The 19,018-nt window shown below is 35.9% G+C and overlaps 1 protein-coding gene and 1 pseudogene across 1 annotated transcript in view; one reads left to right on the plus strand and one right to left on the minus strand.

Annotated features, from left to right (window-relative positions):
* Window positions 1–13,003, plus strand: part of POT1 (protection of telomeres 1) — a 156,638-nt gene extending 143,635 nt beyond the window's left edge. Inside the window, exons 21-22 of the transcript XR_002479035.2 lie at window positions 3,979–4,113; window positions 7,095–13,003. The gene's annotated coding sequence lies outside the window, so the exon portion shown is untranslated. The remainder of the gene's footprint in view (window positions 1–3,978; window positions 4,114–7,094) is intronic.
* On the minus strand, window positions 782–7,166 carry LOC105731981 (60 kDa heat shock protein, mitochondrial-like; annotated as a pseudogene).
* Window positions 13,004–19,018: the final 6,015 nt, after the last annotated feature.

Genomic DNA, 19,018 nt, shown 5'->3' on the forward strand with positions numbered 1-19,018 from the left:
ATGGAAACTGAACAACCTGCTTCTGAATGACTGCTGTGTAAATAACAAAATTAAGGCAGAAATAAGTTCTTTGAAACCAATGAGAACAAAAACACAACATATGAGAATCTCTGGGACACAGCAAAAGCAGTGTTTTTTAGAAGGAAATTTATAGCCTTAAATGCCCACAAGAGAAAGCAGGAAAGATCTAAAATCAACACCTTAACATCACAATTAAAAGAACTAGAGAAGCAAGAGCAAACCAGTTCAAAAGCTAGCAGAACACAAGAAATAACTTAAGATCAGAGCAGAACTGAAGGAGATAGAGACACAAAAAAACCTTCAAAAAATTAATGAATCCAGTATCTGGTTTTTTGAAAAAATCAACAAAATAGACCAGTAGCCAGACTAATAAGAAAAGAATGAAGAATCAAATTGATGCAATAAAAGGTGATAAAGGGGATATCACCACTGATCCCACAGAAATACAAACTACCATCAAAGAATACCATAAACACCTCCATGCAAATAAACTAGAAAATCTACAAGAAATGGATAAATTCCTGGACACATACACCCTCCCCAGTCTAAATCAGGAAGAAGTTGAATCCCTAAATAGACCAATAACAAGTTCTGAAATTAAGGCAATAATTAATAGCCTACCAACCCAAAAAAGTCCAAGGCCAGACGGATTCACAGCTGAATTCTACCACAGGTACATAGAGGAGCTGCTCCATTCTGAAACTATTCCAAACAATAGTAAAAAAGTGACACCTCCCTAATTCATTTTATGAGGCCAGTATCATCCTGATACCAAAATCTGGCAGAGACACAGAAAAAGAAAATTTCAAGCCAATATCCCTGATGAACATCAATGCAGACATCCTCAATTAAATACTGACAAACTGAATCCAGCAGCACATCAAAAGCTTATCCACCATGATCAAGTCGGCTTCATTCCTGGGATGCAAAGCTGGTTCAACATACAAAAAATCAGTAAATGTAATCCATCACATAAACCAAACCGATGACAAAACCACATGATTATCTTAATAGGTACAGAAAAGGCTTTTGATAAAATTCAACAGTGCTTCAACTAAAAACTCTTAATATAAACTAGGTATTGATGGAACATATCTCAAAATAATAAGAGCTATTTATGACAGCTCACAGCCAATGTCATAATGAATGGACAAAAACTGGAAGCATTCCCTTTGAAAACTGGCACAAGACAAAGATGTCCTCTCTAACCACTCCTATTCCACATAGTATTGGAAGTTCTGGCCAGGGCAATCAGACAAGAGAAAGAATAAAGTGTATTCAAATAGGAAGAAAGGAAGTTAAATTGTCTCTGTTTGCAGATGACATGATGGTATATTTAGAAAACCCCCATTGTCTCAGCCCAAAATGTCCTTAAGCTGATAAGCAACTTCAGCAAAGCCTCAGGATACAAAATCAATATGCAAAAATCACAAGCATTCCTATACACAAATAATAGCCAAAGCATGAGTGAACTCCCATTAACAATTGCTTTAAAAAGAATAAAATACCTAGGAATAAAACTTAGAAGAGATGTGAAGAACCTCTTCACAAAGAACTACAAACCACTGCTCAAGGAAATGAGAGGACACAAACAAATAGAAAAGCATGTTCATGGATAGAAAGAATCAGTATCGTAAAAATGGCCATACTGCCCAAAGTAATTATAGATTCAGTGCTATCCTCATCAAGGTATCATTGACTTTCTTCACAGAATTGGAAAAAAACTACTTTAAGTTTCATATGGAACAAAAAAAGAGCCTGCATAGCCAAAACAATCCTAAGCAAAAAGAACAAAGCTGAAGGCATCATGCTACCTGACTTCAAATTATACTACAAGGCTACAGTAATCAAGACAGCATGGTACTAGTACCAAAACAGATATATAGACCAATGGAACAGAATGGAGGCCTCAGAAATACGACCATACATCAACAACCATCTGATCTTTGACAGACCTGACAAAAACAAGCAATGGGGAAAGGATTTCCTATTTAATAAATGGTGTTGGGAAAATTGGCTATCCATATGCAGTAAACTGAAACTGGACCCCTTCCTTACAACTTATACAAAAATTAACTCAAGATGGATTAAAGATTTAAACATAAAACCTAAAACCATAAAAATCCTAGAAGAAAACCTAAACAGTACTATTTGGGACATAGGCATGGAAAAGACTTCATGGCAAAGGGCTAATATCTAGAATCTACAAAAAACTTAAACAAATTTACAAGAAAAAAGAAATCCCATCAAAAAGTGGGCAAAGGATATGAACAGACACTTCTCAAAAGGAAACATTTATGTGGCCAACAAACATGGAAAAAAAAAAAGCTTATCATCACTGGTCATTAGAGAAATGCAAATCAAAACCGCAATGAGATATCATCTCATGCCAGTTAGAATGGTGGTGATTAAAAAGTCAGGAAACAACAGATGCTGGAGAGGATGTGGGGAAATAGGAACACTTTTACATTGTTGGTGGGAGTGTAAATTAGTTCAACCATTGTGGAAGACGGTGTGGCAATTCCTCAAGGATCTAGAACCAGAAATACTATTTGACCCAGCAATCCCATTACTGGCTATATACTCAAAGGATTATAGATCATTCTGCTGTAAAGACACATGCACATGTGTGTTTATTACAGTACTGTTCACAATAGCAAAGGCTTGGATCAACCCAAAGAAAATGTGGCACATATATACCATGGAATACTATGCAGCCATGAAAAAGGATGAGTTCATGTCCTTTGCAGGGACATGGATAAAGCTGGAAACCATCATTTTCAGCAAACTAACACAAGAACAGAAAACCAAACACCACATGTTCTCACTCAAGTGCGAGTTGAACAATGAGAACACATGGACACAGGGAGGGGTAAATCACACACTGAGGCCTGTCAGGGGGTGGGGGGCTAGGGGAGGTATAGCATTAGGAGAAATACCTAATATTGATGCTGGGTTGATGGATGCAGCAAACCACCATGCATGCATGTAACAAACCTGTACGTTCTGCACAGGTACCCCAGAACTTAAAGTATAATAATAAAAGCATGGCATTATCTTGGTCACAGTGACCTCTCCAACTTTTCCTATGTCATTAGGCTGAACACCTTCAAGATTTAGGGTCAACCTCTCTTTTACAAACACTGCACCACCAGTAGTAATAGCCATATCTTTAAGCTGGTTCTTTCCAGTCTTAAGTTGTGGAGCCTTGACAGCCACAACCTGAAGACAAACCTTTAGCCTATTCAAGACAAGTGTACTTAGAGCTTCTCTACCAACGTCTTCATCAATTATGACCAAAGGCTAACGGTGAACATTTGCAATTTCAAGAGCAGGTACAATGTACTTGACACTAGAAATTTTCTTTTCACTCAACAGAGCATAGACATCCTGGAATTCACATTTCTGACCTTTTGGTGGGTTAATAAAGTATGGATAAATGTAGCCTCAATCAAACTTTATGCCTTCAATAATTTATAATTCATCATTGAGTGTTTTTCTATCCTTTACTGTGATGACAACCTTTCTTCCAACCTTTTTTATTGCTTCAGAGATGATATTGCCAATTTCTTTGCCTCCATTTGCAGAAATTTTAGCAACCTGCGCAATTTCTTCAGGGGTGGTCACAGGTTTAGACTGATTTTTAAGTTCAGCAATTACAGCATCAACAGCATTACACCTCTCCTGATTTCCACTGGATTAGCACTTTTACTAATCTTCTCGAAACCTTCCTTGGCAAAGAGCCTACAAGTACACTAGCAATGGTAGTGTCATCTCCAACCTCTTCATTTGCGTTAGTGGCAACATCTTGAACAAGTTTAGCTCCAATATTTTAATATTTATCCTTTAAGTCAATTGGGTTGCAACAGTCACGCCATCTTTTGTTACTTTGGGACTTCCCCAGCTCTGCTTAGTTAATCACTCTTTTTCCCTTTGGCCCCATTTTAACGGCTACAGCATCGGCTAAAAGATCTACACCTTGAAGCACTAAGGCCCAGGCATCTGTGGCAAATTTTACATCTTTGGCATAAGCCGGAGTGAGATGAGGAGCCAGTACCCTGGACAGCGGTCTCTCCTGGGGAAAGACTGTGGGTACGTAACCAAAACATTTCTGTGGGAAGGTGGCAGGGCACGCAGCGAGGCAGGTAGTTGGCGGAGAATGAGGTACAGAGTGCAGGGCCGAAATTTCTTAACTCACGAATAAGTCAAACCTGATTGATTAGTTTCCAAACAGTGTAACAAGGATAGAGCAGTAGGTTTGAATTTCGTTATCACCTCGTGCCCCAGTTATAAACAAATCTGATACCAACCTGAAAAAACTTTAAAAAAAAAAAATCTATTTTGGAGTGAGATGTGAGGTAAAATTGTACAACTTTCCCAGCTCATTAGAATGCCCCACTCTCATGTGCAAAAACAAACAAAAAAAAACTGCACTGCACACTTCGTCCATAACTAAACTTTTGTTCCTTTCTATTGATCTCTTATGATAAAGAATATCTCTTTCATAACCAAAGTCAGCATCATAATTAATAATTACAGAAAGCATTACTGTTATATTTAAGAAAAATACCACAATGCATAATTCTTCTTTAGCTACTTAAAATTCTGGAGGATATAATAAATGCATTAGTTATGTAGCAGATCCATTAGTATATGTGTAGGGACAGAAAACATAAAATTAAAATAGTTGCAATTTCTATGATGTTAGAAAACCCAACATCATATTAGAATTAATAAAAAACAACTCAGTAAATTGGCAGAACAAAATTTAATTAATCTAAATCATGAGCTTTTTAAATATCAATGAGCCTGGATACTGTTTTGAGATTATAATTTATGTTTATTCTATGTTTTTGTTCCTTTATCTTTCTTCTGCCCCTGTTCACAATTTAAGTAGGTCTCAGTTCTGTATTTCATTTCCACAGGGAAGATTTGGCTAAGCAGCAGGCAAAAATGCCCTATAAGATGTTCTGGCTTTCTTTTGTCCACAGACATTTAAATAATACTGAGGAGAATTTGGAGGGCTTATGGGAAAGGTAAAACGGAGATGTGGGGTGTGTGGTAGAGTCCAAATAGATGCACGTAGTTAAGATATCGCAGGTCTACATATAGGAAGTTATAGGTGGGCTTCTTACCCTTTTTATGTGTTCTGCATGGGAGTTTAGGATGAAGATCTTAAAAATGCCCCTGTCACACCAGCTCCCTAAGAAATGGAGCAGGCCAGTGGCTTATGATGCTGCCGTGAGGCTGTCGTGCACCAGAAGGATGTGAATTCTTTGCCCGCTTTTAGACACATTTCTGCCACATTTTCATGAACTGCTTTTGAAGACCTAAGAGAATTCCATAGAATAAGGCTATGTGATTCTTTTCTATGTAGTGAATTTTGCTCTCTACTTAAAACAGTTATTAATGTAACTACTTAAACATTTAAGTCCTATAGGATAACAAAAAAAAAGAGAATGAGAGAAAGAGTAAAATTGGAATATTTTAAATGTGCTAGACAATCTACAATGCAATATTTTTTCTTCAGTTTTATACTTAGAAAATTTTAAATAAAAACTAGTCCTTCTTATAGTTAATATTTCAATTAAGAGCCCATATTCATTAAACATGTAGATAAAGAAGAATGGGACTTCCTTCTTTATTTCTCATGAGTAAGCTTGAGTGGATCTATGAAACTTTGTGGGTTTTTCTCCTATTTATAAATGTCAACTTTGAAATATTGGTTAACTTAGAAGCTATTATAAGCACTTGCATATTTTTACTGCAATTTTCTGGACTGCCTGCAATGCTTCTATCAACAGCCTTAGGCAAACTCTTCTAAAACACATATCTGTCAGGCCATGTCAGTTCATTTATTGAATCATGTAGTAATAAACATAAATTTTAGCATCATCTATGTAAAAGACATTATGTGATTGATTCTGTAAGAAAACTACAATGTTAATGATACATATCTCATAATCCATTTAGGTAAATAAAATACAACCTTTTAGGAAGGGAAGAGATGACCATATTATATAATAATTTTTCCAGTCTCCTTCAGTCTGGTATCTGTGCAATTACTTCAGGTTCAGTTATTCCATCACTGACTCACTGAAAAAGCTGTGGTTTGCCTCTGGAGATTCTTTGTATTTAATTACCTGTAAACCAACCATCTGTTTAACATGCAAGAATTACATTCAAACTTCAAGATCATGCAACTATCTTAAGAAAATTGACCTACTTTGTTGTCACTTCAATCTCTTGATGAGTAGGTTAATTCATTTGGCCATAAATCTGAAATTTATGTTTGAACTGCTTGAATCTATAGATCATCTTTTTGTTTTTGCTCTGGGTCTATCCCATCTGCGATATACAATTCCTATAATTCTCTAGTTTTCTTTTTATATACATCTATATGTACGTATATATGTATACATCTATATAACTTATATGGTTATATATGTGTATGTGTGTATATATATGTGTGTGTGTGTGTATATATATATAGTTACACAATTCAGTGTGATGAAAACAACATTGACCTTAAAAAACAGACAGTGTTTTTGACCCTCCATGAACAGAGTACAATTGTTTAGGACCTGCACAAAAAGAAAAAATACTCTCAGCATTTACAACAAGGAATTTAATGTAGGAATGGGTTAGGTGGGTAATGGAAGAAACTGAGATGCTAACTAGATGGCAGTGAGGCTATCTAAACATTGGCTCACCCAAAGCTTCCTCCAGACGTAGGCAGAAGGAATAAAGGAGGCAACCCATGGCCTTGGGCTACCATGAAGGCTGGTGTCTCATGGCTTTTATGGCAGGAGGTAGGCCCTAATGTGATGGTAGCTACTACCAAAGGCAGAAAGTGGAATACTTTGACTTCTCCCTTCCCCCTGCCTCTAATCTGCTGATGGCAATTGGGGCCTGGAAAATATAGACTACAGGGACAGCCCCTTGCATACAGAACAAAACTGAGAAGGACAAGGGCAAACATTACCAGAATAGGCACTCAGGCATACAATTCAGGTTGTTTACAGAAGTGGGGATGCATTGCACTGAACTGTCTGTTCTGTTTCACTTGGCAGCCCCTTACTCTCGTTTTCACGCTGTAAGATTGCAAGAGGGAGGCATGCAGCAATGATGGCAGAGTTTCCCATGGCGCCAAAATCAAACACAGTTGTCTTCTTGACCCAATATTGCATCCTGTTGAAGAAACCAAGACACATAGAAGATAATTTGATTTTCCATGACTTATTTTTGGCAAAAACATACATTGCCACTTTACCATGCTCTTCAGTGACAGCCAAAAGGAATACTTTCGGACCATATGGTAGTAAAAAAATATCCCTAATTAAGCCATTTATTTATTTATGTGCTTTTAAGTCTTTTTATTTTTTCTTTATAGTTTTATTTATGTGTGATACATGGAGGTATTGAGCTGAAGTGAAAATACAGAGAATAAATGATTCTAAGGATTAGAAACTTGAAAGCTGGATGTGAATCAAAGGTAAAAGTCAGTGAACTGCCATTATTTTAGTGCTATACAAGAACAATTATATAAATCTCCAAGAAATTGACATCTTTAAGGCATGCACAATAACCATATTAACAACAATGGCATAATATAGCCTTGCTGAAGCCTGGTCTTCAGGAAAGAAATCAGTATAGACATCAATTACAAGCAAGGTGCTTCATGGGAAGTGAGGACTTCAATCATTAGGAGGTGATTTCAACTGAGAAGTTTTATATAGTCTCTTTGAAAATGCAATTACAGAGTAACAAGGTAATTTTATGTTCAGCTTTACTATATTTCAGGTAATCAGCTTGCTACAATTTATACTTTCTATAGTTTAAGTACTCTTAGAGTCAGATAATTATAAATTATAGTACTAAATTACAGAATAGGTTTTAACTATTTTGATATAAATAATATCCTGTGATTTTTAAAAGTATCTGTATTTTAAATTTTATTGTAAAGATGTTGATTTATTTTTTCAGTAATGCACAAACATTTGAAGGAAGAGGAAGAGACAGCTATGTCTATAAATATGTTGATAGTTGCTGACAAATCTTTAAAAACTCTATTATCTAAATATGGCTTTTATATTCAACTATTATTAGCAACTAAGATTGCTAAATTTTACCTTCAAATTTTATAGTTATTTGATAACTATGGATCATTAATTTTTAGCAAGAAACCCAGAAAATTAAGGTACTGTCTTTTCATCCTTATGAACAAAATTGCTACTTCTAACAGTGAGACTGAGGATCTAGGAAGAAGAGTCTTTCTTGAAAATAAATGCCTTAAATTTATAATTTCTGTGATTTTCATGTTAGTTTTCACTTTACCCTAAATTTTTAAATCAAAAACTATACCTCTAGAGTGAAAGCTTTCTCCAAGGCTGTGAATGATCAGTGTCAAAACAACTTGTTGCAAAGTAAGGACTATAAGCAATTGTTATTGATTTACACATGGGAAGAAGTAGTTTGGGTGGTAGAGGAAGGAGGCTTAGAAGAGGGATAGAGAAGAGCCACGCAATATCAAACGAGGGTTAGACAGATCTGTCTTCCTCCTCACACATACATCCAAAACCTCTGTGACTATTTTCAGAAAGGTAATTGCAAATCCAAGGAAAAACTGAACATTTGACACAGTTCAATCTGACTTCCTTAAATCCTCACCTCTTTTGACTCATTTGACAAAAAAAAAAAAAAAAAAATAGGCGAAGTTAGGATACAACGAACTGGGAGTGAAGGATAACATTCTGTTAATGTACAAAGCTAACTCACTTGTAGTTGGGGATGTTTCCTGATGGATGTGGTCATTGTTGAATAGGTAAGATTTTATTAGGTGGAAATAGAAATTCTAGGAAGAAGTAATGTGAATTTTGATTCAGTTGTTCAATGGGTGGGCCTGGGAGTCTGCAATTCTAACAAGATTTTAGAACGCTGATGATGCTAGTTTGGACCATGCTTGAAATATCAGGCTAGCAAGGCAGCAGCTTCCAGTTTCTGCATCATGCAGAAACATATTCCCAAACCTATTAATCATTGGAATAACCAGGGGAAGATCATTATGCTCCCCTCCCATCTATTCTACACATAGAAGCCAGGGCACACCTTTCATAATGTAAACCAGATTCTATCATTTGCCTGCTCAAAACTGCCTTCTCATGACACTCATTAAAATCAAACTCTTTACAAAACTATACATGATCCAGCTGGGGCAGCCTCTTTAATCTAACATATTTTGTTCTCCTCCAGGTACACTGGCCCTCTTATTTTGAGGACATGTCTGCCAAACACTTTTGTCAAGGTTTTAAAATTTGCTATTATTAGTCCAGCCTAGAACACTTTCCTCAAATATCTGCATGATAGCTTCTTCACTCCATTGAGGTCTCTCTGCTTACATAGCAAATGGATTTTATTTTATTTCAATATTTAGAGATGAGGTCTTGTTTTGTCACCCAGACTGGAGGGCAGTGGCAAGATCATAGCTCACTACAGCCTGGCACTTCTGGGCTCAAGCAATCCTCCCATGTCAGGTTCATGAGTAGCTGGGACTACAGACATGAGCCACCATGCCTGGCAAATTTTTATAATTTTTTAAGACAGGATCTCACTATGTTGCCCAGGTTGGTTACATAGCAGTGTCTTTAGTGAGGTTTTTCTCCATTGACCTTGTCTAAATACTATTCCTGTCACTCTTTATCCCGTTCTTCTGTTTTATTTATTTCTTAGTACTTATTATCTTTTATATGTATGTATGTTTCTGTCTCCCTGTTACCCTAGAATTTCACCTCCTTAGGAATGGGGAATATATCTGTTTTGTTCACTGTTGCATGTCACAGTCTGGAAGGGTATCCAGCACATAGGAAGTGCTCAAAAATAAGGAACAGAAAAAAAGAGGAGCTTTATTTGAAAATGAATCAGCCAAACAAACAGGCGTTCTGTTTCTGATAATGGTGGAATAGGTTATATTCCATTAATATCCTTCCCCCAGTTTCCTAGGTAACAATGATAAAATCTGAAAGAAAAAAAATCAAGGACTGGAGAATAACCAAAATCAGAAATTGACCCTTGAAATAAGAGAACTGTATTGATCTTGCTTTTCCATTCTAGTGTGTGTAGTACAGGGCAGCAAGAACTCAAGCAGAAAGCTACAATGTTTTTTATTTGAGTTGCCAAGGGACAACCTAAGTTGCTGAGAACTTCCCTTCAGTAAGGAAAGAGTTACAGAGGAGGGAGCACCACAAAATAAATATTAACTTTCCTCAATCCCTTGTTGACTATGTAAGTGTAAGTGAGAATCCAAGAAGCTCAGTGAAAATCAATAGCTTGAAAATTTAGAAGGCTTCTTAGAGATTCTAGCTACTGTCCACTACAGGAAAGACAAACATTTGGAGTGTGAATCCTGACAAGTTAGAAGGGCTTGATAAATAATACCTTTGGTTTTCCATTGAAACATCATGCTTTCAGATTAAATACTATATCACAGAATTTACTCTATGATATCTAACCTAAGATATGAAAACAGGCCTGCTTTAATGATATGTAAAAGCAAGCCTTCAAAAATGTATGGTGAGCAGCAGGTAATTTAATTGCCTGCTATCAAAAAAAAAAAAAAAAAAAAAAAAAAAAACTACTACTCAGAGAACAATAATGGAATCCAACATTTCCCCCAGGTTTCATCCACAATGTATCACCTTAAAAACATCACAAAATATGCAAAGTAAAACTATGACACTGGATAAAAGGGAAAGTAGTCAATAGAGACAGACCAGCAGACCCAGAGATAAATCTAGGTGCTGGAGTCACCAGATAACACCCTTAAAACCACAATTATAAATGTGTTAAAGGACTGAAAGAAAAAAATCGTCATAATGAGTGACCAAAGAAATGCAAACTATAAAACAGAACATAATGCAAATGCTAAAGCTAGAAATTAAAATATCTGAAAGAGAAATGTCACGATAGGCTTAACAGTTGATTCGAAATGGCAGAAGAAATAGTAAGTTGAACTTGAAGTTGGATTAATATAAATTATTCAATTTGAAGAACAAAGAGGGGAATAATACATTAAAGATGAGGAACAGACCTTTAGAGAGATGTGGGATAGTATCAAGCTGTCTAATGTACTTATACTTGTAATGCCATCTAACAGGAATGGAGAAAGTGGAAAAGAATATATATGAAAAACATAATAGCCAACATTCCCCAAATATGGTGGGGAATTTTTAAACCTGAAAACAAACTTCAGGTTTTAAAACCTCAAAGAATTTCTAGTAGGAGTAATGCACATGAAACTATAACTCTACATATTGTAATAAAATTCCTGATAACCCAAAACAAAACAAAACACTTTTGTGTGTGGAGTAAGGTGATGGAATATTAGACACAGGAAAACAATGATTCAAAGATAATTGACTTTGCACCGAAAACAGTGGAGGCCAGAAGACAATAGACCAAAGTCTTAAAGTGTTGAAAAAAAATTATCTCAACTCAGAATTTTATTTCCAAAAATAATTACTTTCAAAAAGAAAGACAAAACAAAGACTTTTCAAATAATAAAAGCTGATAATTTGCCATGAGCAGAACTTGAAGAAATGCTGAAGAATTTTCTCCAGGTTAAAGAAAAATGATGGCCAAAAAACTCAGATCTTCTGGAAAGATTGAAGAGCAGAAGAAAAGATAAATATGTAGATGCATTTAAAATAATACCCTTTTATTCTCCCTTAATTCTTTAAAAGACAACTGCAGTTTTTTGTTTTTAAATTGTGTATTGACAAAGTATAGTTGCATCTATTTATGGGGTTCACAGTGATCTTATGATCTTTTGATACAATGTGTAATGTTTAAGCTAATTATCACCTCAAATATTTAATATTTTTGGTGATGAGAACATTAGAACTACTCTCTTAGCCATATTGAAATGTACAGTACTCAGTTATTAGCTATATTCAACATGCTATGCAACTGATCTAAAAAAAAAAATCAGATAAGGTTGTGTCCTGAGTTTTATAGTGTATGTAGATTTGACATTTATAACAATAATAGCACAGAAAATGAGAATAGATAGGTTCATGGAGTTAAGCTCTAGTATTTTAGGTCAGCTGGACAAAATATTAGCTCTAAGTACTGTGATGACTTAAAGATGCATATGGTAATTATATGTAAATTACTAAAGACAACCCACAGAGGTGTAGCTAAAAGCCAAGAATAAATAAATAAATAGGTCGGGCACAGTGGCTCTCATCTGTAACCCCAGTACCTTGGGAGGCTGAGACTGGAGGATTACTTGAGCCTAGGAGTTCAAGACCAGCCTGGGCAATATACTAAAACCCCCTCTCTACGAGAAATACAAAAATTAGTCAGGTGTGGTAGCACCTGCCTATAGTCCCAGCCGCTCTGGAGGTTGAGATGGGAGAATTGCTTGAGCCTGGGAGATCCATGCTGTAGTGAGCTATAATTGTGTCACTGTACTCCAGCCTGGGCAACAGAGTGAGGACACTGCCTCAATAAATAAATAAATAAATAAAGACTTAAGATGGATTGCTAATAATAAGTAATTAACTAACTTAAAGGGGCGAAGAAAAGAAAACTTTTCTGTGCATTTCACTGTATGTAAATTTTAACTTTAACAAAACAAGGGGAAAAGAAAAACCAAATGAACAAAAAACAGACTTAGTGGATCCCAGAATATTGGGAATGAGATTTAGAAATTTGTATTTTGTAAAAACCTCCCCCCACAATTGTGATGATCATCCATGTTTGAAACTGTTAATGTAGATAAATCTTGCCAACTTTCCTGTGGTTGTGAAAAACACAAAGCCTCTTGCAAGGCTGTTCTCTCCTTCATATGGACACATCACTCAATTGTGAGAGCAGTGGGAACCTCAGACTTGACAGCTGGAGGAAGCTGGATATGGCCTAATGGTCTGTAAGAACTATGTTGTCAAAATAAAAGCAGCTATGAAAGCCTTGGAAAGTTTAACAGCTTGCTATTTTCTTTTTTATTCTTACATACATCTTGCTAACTTTTATCTTCCCTCAATTTGTCTTTTATAGGCATCTGATGGAGAAAGAATTATCATAATCTGACACTTCCATTTTTATAGCAAAAGAGACTTGCATGGGGAATATCAATGTCCTCTGTCAACTCACACATTTATGGTCTAACCACATTTGACACTGAGGTTTTAAAGAGACAAGTCTGTGGCATATACAGTATTTCTATAAATCCAGTGCTTTGAGGAAGACGGAGAATCTGTTAGAAATGTAGAGAGACCAGTGAGACCTGCAGTACATCACTGGACAACTTGTGAGAGATTTGATGTAAAACTGTTTCTTGTTCTTCTGGAAGTCACCTTCCATTATGTTGAGGCAAATAAGAAGGAAACTTTCAGAAAAAAATGCTGATTTAAAATCAGGACAATAATGTATAGTACCTAGTATGGAGATTACATGTGCAAATCTCAGTGTAGATAAAAAGTGTAGAATTTGTAGATTATAAATACTCATTTAATGTAATATGAAGAAAATTTTATAATCATTTTAGAAACATTAATTGTTTTCCAGCAAACTTCTAGGCTGGTGGATAAGGTTCCATAGTCTTAAGGTATATAATCTGATCAAAATCCTCTAATTTCACAATGAGTATCCCGATTTAAGGTTATTTCTACTAAATTTCTCCATATCTAACTCTCCAAGTCAGATTTTTTTTTTCATTCATCCAATATTTATTGAGCAACTAATGTGGTTCAGGCTCTGTGCTATCCTGTGAGGATACTATCCCTAACCTCACATATCTCAATCTAATGAGAGATGCACACAATTTAAGAGATACTTGGGAGATATTACGTTGGGTACTGTGATGGGGAAGTACAGGCACGTAAAGAGGGCTGTGCAACTCAGAACGGAAGTTAAGGAAAGCTTCCTGAGAGATGTGGTCTCTTAACGCAAGATTTAAGGAATGATTAGGATTGAGAGGGTAATGTGGGAAGAGGATGAAGTACAGAATCCTGCTTCAGGAAGAGGAACAAACATGTGCAAAAGCCTAGAAGTGGGAAAGGGCATGGAAAATTCAGTAAACCCAATATATCTCAGTCTATTGAAACATGAAGTGTGATTGAATGAGAAGGTAAGAGAGAGGCTTGTGAGGAAAGCAGGTGCTAGATCATGGAAAATGTGTAAGTGATATTTAGGAATATGTAGTTTATTCTAGAAGCAACTTCAAGTCATTAAAGTGCTTTCAAAGAGGGAATGGCATGGCCATATTTGCATTATAGAAAGATAATTCTCATTGCAGTGCAGAGCATGGGTTGGAAAGGGAGTTTGGAAGCACTGGGGTCAGGAAGGCAAGTGAGGATATTGCTGAATAATCTATGTGAAAGGTAATGGTGACCTAAACTGGGGTGGTGATAATGGAAACAGAGAGAAGAGTGGAGATTCCTGGAACATTTAAGAGGTATAATTTCAAGACCTGGAATATAAGAGAAAGATCACTGAGATCTAAACTGAGTTATAAAGGATATGAGTATCAAAAGAATTTCATAGAGGTGGATTCAAAAGAACTGAGATTACTATGAAGTAAAAAATGTTTAATGGAAGTAAATGCAAGAGCTGGAAGATTGAGAATTTGTACTCAAATAGTGGAATTTTCAGGTTAAGATTTCACAGGTGGAGAAATAACAGGTGATGATAAAGCCCAGGATATGGCATTGAGAGTCTGTAACTAAAGTGGAGTAGAGGTGAAGATTACTGGAGATAAAGCCAAGGAAATAGTAGGTGTAGTGCTGCATGAGATTTTCACATTTTTTTGTATCATAAAATGAAAATTGAGGCAGAGATGAAAACTGCGAGTGAGATCCTGAAGCTTTCAGTGAACAAGAATTACCAGGAAGTCAGTTGATGAGAGAGTTAAGAAGGAATAGAAGTTTGTATAGACTAAATGACTTCATACTAAATGAACTTGTCTCTATTACTCAGAAGAAACAGAGGAAAATTTCCTTCAGTGACATTCTTCTGACATTTCTCAGATGGAAGCTCATTAGTAGAGCAGTTGCCCTTACCCAAGTTAATCTTTGACATCTCTTTAACTGAGTTAACCTCTGCTGATTCACCACTATATTATTCCTTTAAATTCTAGTTCTCCTGATGTTCTACTAGTGGTTTCTCCTATCCTAACATTAACAGCCCTTTGGAAATGTGGGCAAGTATGTGTGCCTGTGTGTGTGTGTGCGTGCGTGCGTGTGTGTGTGTGCGTGCGCTGGGTGGAGGTAAAGGCCATTCTATCTGTACAGTTTTGTGTCCTATTTTTGCTTCTTAGAAATAATGATCCTTTGGGTCCAAAAGAGACAAAAATGAGTCATGTGCTGAGAAGTCAGCTAAATATGCAATGGACATAGACAAGCACCAAACATTGAGAAGTAAAGTTAAAGAACTGAGAAGAGCAGCATTGAGAAGGAGAGATGTTGAGTCTCCACCCTGTTTTAGATAGACTGCTATATTTGAGATTCTGGATTCTCAGGACTTCACCGGAGCCAGAATGAAGTTATAGGTTTGCAGGAGTTAGTCTTTCTATTAATGGGTGGTATGGGGGAAATGAAAGTGGGATGGAGAGGCAAAACAGGATTTACAAATACAGCAAGCATGGGAGCCTCTCATTCCAAAAATAAATGCTGTAAAATGGGAAATTCAGGGTCTTCTATCTGACTGCAGACAGTGACATCATTGAGATAAAAAAATTATAGCTTATAATTTCTTTGCGCTTAGGGGCCCTTGTAATTTCATTATAATGATGTTAGGAGTTAATTGTTTTCAGCTTGGGATTCATTGAGCTTTCTGAATTTAAGTACTGATGTCCCTTAACAGTTCTGGAGAAGCTTTAGCCACCATCTCTTCCAATGTTTCCGGTATTCTTTCTGGAACTTTGAATAGCTGCGTATTTCTTTTTTACTCTGTCATTTACTTTTCTTCCTTGTGCTTTCACATTCTGGATAATTTATTTCCCCTGCTGATTCAATCTTTCTCTTTTCAGCTATACAAATTTGCTGTATAATCCTTTCTCTGGGTTTCTTCATTGTAAGGTTTATCTTTTCAATATCTTGAAGTTCTGTTTTTTAGAAAACTAAAGCTAGGACTAACCTAACTTAAAATTTCCCCGCAAACTTTCTGCAGACAAGAAAAATGGTAATAATTTGAACTAAAGACTCAAGAGAAAGCTTGCTAAAAGCTATAAATCCTCTAAGGAGGCACCAAGCTCTGGACAGATATATTTCTTTGAGATCCTCTTTTAAAGGCGAGGATTTACTTCTCATTCACCTTTGCTCCGATGGTTTAGTACTCTGGGGCCCAAGCTGTATTAAGGCTTTAGGCTTTGTCTCCTTCCTCCTTCCACCCTAGTCCTGCCATGGGGTTGTAAGAAACCACTGAGAGCAAAGCTAGTTTTGTCATTTACTGCCCAGTGTTTCTGCTTTCACTTCAAAGTTGGCCTCTCTACTCCTCAATTTTGAACCAGATCAGCTAGGCATGTAAAAATATTTTCTGATGGTATAGCTGGCACTATTGTTTCAGTAGGAGGACCATTCAGGGTATCTAACTTAAAAGACTTTAAAGTGAAGCAGGCAGAAGTCCACTTCTGAAAGAGAAAAGATACAATGGCTTCCTGAGAGTGACCGTAAAAGTTACTGAAAGTAATGGGAGCAGAAGGTGTTTGTACCACGGCTCCTGAATTCACACAGGATGAAGCAGAAATTTATTCTTTGACAAACATGGAGGTATGATCAGAAACTAAGACAATGGCAATAAAGAGAAGGCTGGCTTGTGTCAAGGAAGCATGATGTGTATCTCGAAGAAAGAGTGTATTTTATAATGGAGAAAAAAATGCTTCTCATCAGCAATAAGACTGAGAGCTCTGCTCTAGAATATATATATATGTGTGCATATATGTATATGTATGTGTGTATGCATATGGTTAAATATGCATTTAACAATATAAATGCAATATATATACACATACATATATATGTATATATGCATAGCTATATGCATCTGTGTATGTATGTGTGTGTGTGTATATATATATATTGCATTTATATGGTTAAATAAAATATCTTTTTATTAAAAGTTTTAAAAGTTCCAATCATAATTATGAGAGCAAATGATAAATTTGAATGTTGTTTCTAAATTAAGTGTTTTCTATTCCTTAGGAAAGAAAGAGAACTGTCAAAGCAAAACCAAAAACAAAGAAAAAAGCTACAATGGAATCTACTTATAATGAGAGGTAAAGTGGAATTACAGGAGTGCTTTATCTTTGAGGGAAAGAGGAGAGGGATAAAGTGGGTAGTTGAAATTATAAAGGAGAGAATGGGGACAATAGGATAAAAGTATTAGAAATAATCCAGCCAAATTAAATGTAAAGGAGTTTAATTATAAACAATTTGCAAATCGAGATGCCCCCAGAATGACAGCAGATACAGAGAGACAAAAAAAGGAAAGTGAGGTACACTAAAGTGAGGTACAGAAACAGCTGGATTGGTTACAGCTTAGCCTTTGCCTAAGGAACACAGTTTGAATGCTTGACAGTGTATAACTGGTTGAAATATGTCTGCTGAGATTGGCCAAGACTCAGTGATTATTATAGGGCATACTCTTAAATTTTCAGACTTGTCTACCTATTAAGTTAGGTTGCAGTTCATCCACAAGAAGTCAAATATAGGAGTATGGAGTCCTTCTCAGGCCATATTTAGTTTGCTTTAATAGGAGATAGAAATGGCAGATAATATAATGAGTAAAAAAGAAAAAGAAAGAATAAATGTCAGATTGTATAAAAGGAAGGAGAGACTAACAGAAAAATACACAATAAAGATGCTTTAAAAACTGAGAGATTACCTGAAGAAAAAATTAAATAGACCAAAGAAATATGTGGAGATGAGGAACAGAAAAGTAAAGAAGAAAACGAGTTCAAAGCAGAGATGAGAAATGGAAATCTCGAGAAAGGTAAAAGAAGCGCAATCAACAAGTGTGTGTCTGTGACTTTGGATTAGTTGTGTGGCTTAAGATGTATGTCTTCAAGAAACATGATTTCCAGTCTTTGTGGGCACATACTGATTATCCATCCACAGGGCACTTCAGTGTTTCTTCCTTAGTAGTATAGAACAAATTGAATAAGAGAGGAAGAGTGACCTTCCCAAGGGCAATGAAATGAACTTTCATAAATATTTGCTTATAGTTTATTAGTTTGTATAGGATTTGACTTCCTCCTTAAAATTCTTTAAATGACTTAAAAATAAATCCCTTGAATGACATGTTATTTGAATTAATACCTAAAAGAAAAAAATATATATTTTTCTTACTTTCCCATAGACTCTACAAACTGGTATTGTTTAGATTCCTATAGAGACAGGCCCCGTGAGATTTTACTCCAATTTGTGACACATAATTAAGAGAAACATAAAGTCATTTATTTGAAAGGAAATAAAATCCCTCACTTAAAATCTGATTCTTGCATGAATACAAGGCTATGTACTTGAAAGTACTTTGAGATATACTCTAGGCTTGCAAATATGCAACAAAAAATTACTTAAAGGATTTCCCACATATATATGTTGGTTTTGAATGATGTTAACTTCATTGAAAATGTGTGACGATGGTTCCCTCAAAACTAACTTACATTTAAGATGACAACATTAGCACATATCTAACTCTGTCTATGCAGATTGCCATAAAATGACAAAGTGGTTGTTTAAAAAAAATAAATAGATTTTTAAAAGAAAATACACTCTTCATCAATGTAGTTAAATATGAAATTGTGACAGTCACTTTCCACAAACGTTGGGAGATTTCTACTCCATGTAGAGCAAGTAGAAGAGGGGTGAAGGAAGGACAAACCTAAGTGTATCTGGGAATAAGCGGAGATCTCAACATAACCCTTGGTGATCATCATGAGGGGAGCTGGGACCTTATCTGGTGCCCAAGACACAATGACCATGGCGCATACTGCTGACTT

Source organism: Aotus nancymaae, unplaced genomic scaffold (assembly GCF_030222135.1).
Source record: "Aotus nancymaae isolate 86718 unplaced genomic scaffold, 86718_ANA_hifiasm-v0.15.2.pri h1tg000002l, whole genome shotgun sequence".
In the NCBI taxonomy this organism is placed as follows: Eukaryota; Metazoa; Chordata; class Mammalia; order Primates; family Aotidae; genus Aotus; species Aotus nancymaae.